Genomic DNA, 5,139 nt, shown 5'->3' with positions numbered 1-5,139 from the left:
ACTAGTGTATGTCTGAAACAAGCAGAAAAGGTCAGATAAGTTGATTTTACGTGAAATGAACCCCAATATAGATATTCGTATTTTTTTCCTTCTTGCATTTGTTTCAAACATATTCAAAAGATGATTGCTTTTTTGTGTTCTATGTCCCTCCCCCACGGTATAACCCCGGCTTTCATTGTATTTGATATTGATATAGTTTGTGGATGGGAAGGGCAAAAGCAAATAGGGATACCGCTGGACCCATTGCAGCCATGAGATGTAAAAGTCGTTATGCAGAAATTCGAACTTTACAACTTTGGGCAGGTCGGGGAGGGGCTGGGGGGTGGTGGAAGATATGAAGGGAAGGGGAAACCAAGGGGGAAGCAATAATGCTTGATAAAAATGTACTCATTACCTTTCCTCTGTAATTGTAACAACTCTGTATGGTATTTTCATGATAAAAAATTTTTAAAAAGGATGTAAAATATTTTGATTTTAAAACATTATATATATATGTATATGTATATATGTATGTATATATGTATATATATGAATATACATATATGTATATATATTCATTACCTTGCCCATGTAATAAAATCCCCTCTGTACGATATTTTCACAATAAATATATTATCTGAAAAAAATGGTATCAGTCAATAGTGCATATAATTTTATTTTTCATTACAAACATAGAATGTAGTAAAAATTTTCTTAGCAATTACCCTGCACTAGGTTGTGGGCAGATTCTAATGGAAATAATATACTGTGTTTATGTAGAGAATTAGAGCATCCAAAATTTTAATATGCTTGTGGTCCTAAAACCAATACCTTGCTGATATTGTGTGACAAATACAACTTCCTATAAGTACAGAAGTTTTCCTTGTATCTTTTCAATTTATATTTTTATTGTAAAGTCCCTGTGCAGAGGGGTTACAGTTACGTAAGTAAGGTAATTAGTCCATTTCTTATTGAGCATTGTTACCCCCTCCTTTGTCTTTCCCCTACCATTCCGCCCCTTCATACCTCCCCAACATGTCGCTTCACCCCTCCCATAGAGTGTCTTGTATATTTCATTGTTACAATGTGGCAACCTGTGTCCTTTCCTTGTATCTTCAATGAAGAAATGCTGGCTTGATTTATGCTGATTCTACTGTTGTAGACACACCTAAAATCACTCGCCAAGTTCAGGAGTACAAAATGAAATGCATAGCAGAAACATTGGAACATTTCAGAGAAGATTAGCGTGGCTCATGTACAAGGATGACAGACAAATTTCTGAAGCATTCCATACTTTTACAACAGATGCTGGAGGGGATGTGGCCACCAGGAAACCATACTGCATTCTTGGTGGGAGTACAAAACTTGTTCAACCACTTTGGAAAGTAGTATGGAGGTTCCTCAAAAAACTCCACATAGAGCTCCCCTATGACCCAGCAATCCCACTTTGGGACATTTACCCAAATGATCACAAACAAGACCATACTAAAGCTACCAGCACAACTATGTTTATTGCTGCATTCTTTAAGATAGCTAATATATGGAACCAACCCCAATACCTTAGCAGATGAATGGATCAAGAAAATGTGGTATATATACACAATGGAATTCTATGCCTCCATCAGAAAGAATAACGTTGCCCCATTTGTTAGTAACTGGAAAGTCTTGGAAAAACTTATATTAAGTGAAGTAAGCCACGTCCAAATTAACATTGGTCCCATGGTTTCCCTAATTTTCAATAACTAATATTTGTCTGGGTTAAGAAGAAAAGGTCAAAAGCTATCTGCATATGACGAGATAGGATGATGTTAAGGGACATGAACCCCAAGATAGGGACACAAGTGGTTTTTTCTTTCTTGCTATTGTTTCTAACATACGTATAATGTGCGATGTGATTTTTTTGTTTCTTTATATGTTCCTGTCTCCTGCTATAACTCCTGTTTTCACTGTATTTGAAGTTGGTGCGCCTACATCTTCTATATACGCTCCTCTAATTTGTGGAGGGGAAAGAAAGAAAACAAAATGCTTAAATAGGGGTACAGGTTGACACATTGTAACCATGAGATACACAAGACACTATGTTGAAAAATGAACTTTACAATTTAGGTGGGGTAAGGGAGGAGGGTTGTGTACTTATGGAGCTGGGAGGGAAAGGATGGTAGGGGAAAAATAAAGGAGGAGGTAACATTTTTTTTTACCTTGCTCATTACCTTGCTCACGCAAATGTGACTCCTCTGTACATTATTTAGCTAATAACTAATATTATGAGGCAGACTGAAATGAGACTCCAGAGAAAGAGTCAGAAAGACTGATCAGAGAGACTAAAATTGGTCACACAAAGATTGGAAAATAGAATTCCTTGTAGAACATACAAATCATTGAAACCCTGCACATGTAAGGACAAGAGAGCAAAGTCCAGAAATGCACATTTTCTTAGAGGTCAGCTATTGAATTATCAATGGAAATATTTGTATTCTTAAATATTTGACCACATGTGAGAGAAGGCTGAAGAGAAATAAAATGCCATCACTCTGTTTGGACGTCCAATATCACACTAGGAAGTAATCAATCACTGATTTGTAATAAAAAGAGAAAACAATTATTCCAAATGGGGGTTTCATTTCTTTTCCTGTAACAGTTCTTGATTTAGATGCTAGCAATTACCATACAATTGATCCAGTACCACAGCTGAAATGATATTGACCGCAGTATTCCCACATGAAGGAAAAGAGAAAATTAACAGATATCTGAAAAAATGACTTGAGGATGAAATGTTCTAATAGTGATATCTGAGGTTTTGACACAGGTGAAGAAGTGGATTTTCTTTTCTAAAAAATCTCCATTTTTAGCCTGGTGACAGTGGCTTACATCTGTAATCCTAGCTACTCAGGAAGCTGAGATCTGAGGACTGCTATTCAAAGCCAGCCTGGGCAGGAAAGTCTGTGAGACTCTTATGTCCAGTTAACCACCAGAAAACCAGAAGTGGCATTGTGGCTCAAGAAGTAGAGCACTCACCTTGAGTTGAAGAGCTCAGGGACAGTGTCCAAGCCCAGACTTCAAACCCCTCGACCAACAACAACGAAAAATCTCCCTTTTCTTGGATTGCCTACATCTTTTCCTATCATTCAACAAAGAAGCCATTTTATCACCCACTAAATTTAAGTCCTAACCTAACTACTGCTAATAGAATGATTTGGTATCTTTTTTTTTTTTTCTGTCCATCATGCGACTTGAACTCTGGGCTTGGGCTCTGTCGTTGTCAACTACAAGACAAGGCGAGTGTTCTCCTGCTTGAGCCACAGTGCCACGTCCGGTTTTCTAGCAGTTTATTTGAGATGAAAGGCTCACAGACATTCCTGCCAACGCTGGCTTTGAACAGTGATTCTCAGATCTTAGTCCCCTGAGTAGCTATGATTACTGGCCTGAGTCACTAGCACCCGGCATGTTTTGGTATCTTATGGCAAATGGTTCATATTTGGGGAAAAAAAAACAACTATGGTAACATTTTTTCCAGTCCTTAAACTCTGGGCCTGGGCCCTGAACATGGTTATGCTGGTAGCTTTCATGTGAGCTTGTTGGATTACTGCCCATGAGGGGAATTACTGAGTCTTAAAAGAGATCTCTGTTTAGTCTTTTCAGGAAACTCAGTACTGCATTCCACAGTGGTTGAACAAGTTTAATTTCCCACCAACAGTGTAATAGAGTTCCCAATTGGCTACATCCATGCCAGCATTTACTATTGTTAGTTTCTTGATAAACGTCATTCTATCTGGGACGAGGAATAATCTGTCTTGTTTACTTGTAGATTTGTGGGCACCTTCTAGCTACTATGAATGAATCCATGAAACCTATATTGCTCGGAGTCTGCATTCCTTTCTCTTTTCTCTTAGTATCATTTTCCCCAACCTTTCATTTTCCTTAAGACTAGTGAAAAGTCATCTTTTCAGATGAGTGAATAGAATTCCATTATGTGTGTGTGTGTGTGTGTGTGTGTGTGTGTGTGTGTGTGTGTGTGTGTGTGTAAGATGAATATAGGCCCATGAGTTCATTTCTAAGTCTTCTGTTTCATCTGTAATTTAGTAGTTCCATACTAAAGTTGAATTGTTTTCTCTACTGAATTGAAGAATATTGTTGGGATTTTGATGAGTATTGCATTTTCAATTTTTGTGGTTCAGTATTGCAGTTTTTGCCATGTTAATTTTTTTCAGGCTTCATGATCATATGTATATTATGTTCAGAAAACACACATTGCAATTTTGAACAAACAGAAGGAAAAGTGTCTGGCAGTAGTTCCAGAAAATTTACCCTCTTAGGCTGCAGGAAGCCTGTCTCCCCCTAGGCCTTTTACTATTATTATTACTACTAATTATTATTATTATTATCTTTAAGTAGTTGTTCAAAGCAGTTTATGAATACAACACATCTTGATTAATGTCACTGCTTTTTAAACTAGAAATATTCTTTTTTATTTAGTTACAAGAGTTTTCAGATTCAATTCTTTTTAAGAATCTTAACAACTAGGTTATGAATAGCCTTTTATAATTACCAAGTCTATTTTTGTCCTTGGCCTAGGCAAGTTCGACATAAGTCATCCAGCCCCCACCTCATCATTAGAGAATGAATGATATTTCCAAATGCCTGAGAAGTATAGCATGCTTTTATTTTCTTACTTTTTAAAATAGGACTTGAACCAAGGACCAGGGCATTCTCCCTTTGCTTCTTCACTCAAGACTATAATTCTAACACTGGAGTTACACCTCCACTTATGCTTTCTGGTGGTTAACCAGAAATAAGTTTCCTGAACTTTCCTGCCCCAGCTGGCTTCAAACTATGAGCCTCAGATCTCAGGCTTCTGAGTAGCTAAGATTATAGGCATGAACAACTGATGCTCAGCCTTTGTTTTTGTTTTTTTATTGTGATTAAGTGATTACATAATTTCCCAAATTTCAAACTATTGTGGGATCGTGATGCTCAGTTAAACTCACAAACACATTCTATCTTTCCTGGAGCAAATTGTCTATCATGGTCTATAACATTTATGAGTTCTATGAGCTTTGCAATACAGTTATTTCTTCCACATTGGGTGGTATGTACATTTCTTTTGTTTTGCATAGCATCAGCTGTTCCCTCTTTCTCATTTGTTCCCTCCCTCCCATTGCT

At 37.2% G+C, this 5,139-nt stretch overlaps 1 non-coding gene across 1 annotated transcript; it reads left to right on the top strand.

Annotated features, from left to right (window-relative positions):
• The first annotated feature begins 1,173 nt into the window (after positions 1-1,173).
• On the top strand, positions 1,174-1,277 carry LOC138838700 (U6 spliceosomal RNA). The gene has a single exon (XR_011375722.1). It is a non-coding gene; the product is annotated as a U6 spliceosomal RNA (small nuclear RNA).
• Positions 1,278-5,139: the final 3,862 nt, after the last annotated feature.

The sequence above is a fragment of the Dipodomys merriami genome, unplaced genomic scaffold (genome assembly GCF_024711535.1).
Source record: "Dipodomys merriami isolate MVZ:Mamm:240054 unplaced genomic scaffold, mDipMer1.0.p SCAF_2885, whole genome shotgun sequence".
Taxonomy (NCBI): Eukaryota; Metazoa; Chordata; class Mammalia; order Rodentia; family Heteromyidae; genus Dipodomys; species Dipodomys merriami.
Note: the sequence above shows the minus strand (reverse complement) of the source record. Positions and strands in the feature narration are given on the sequence as shown.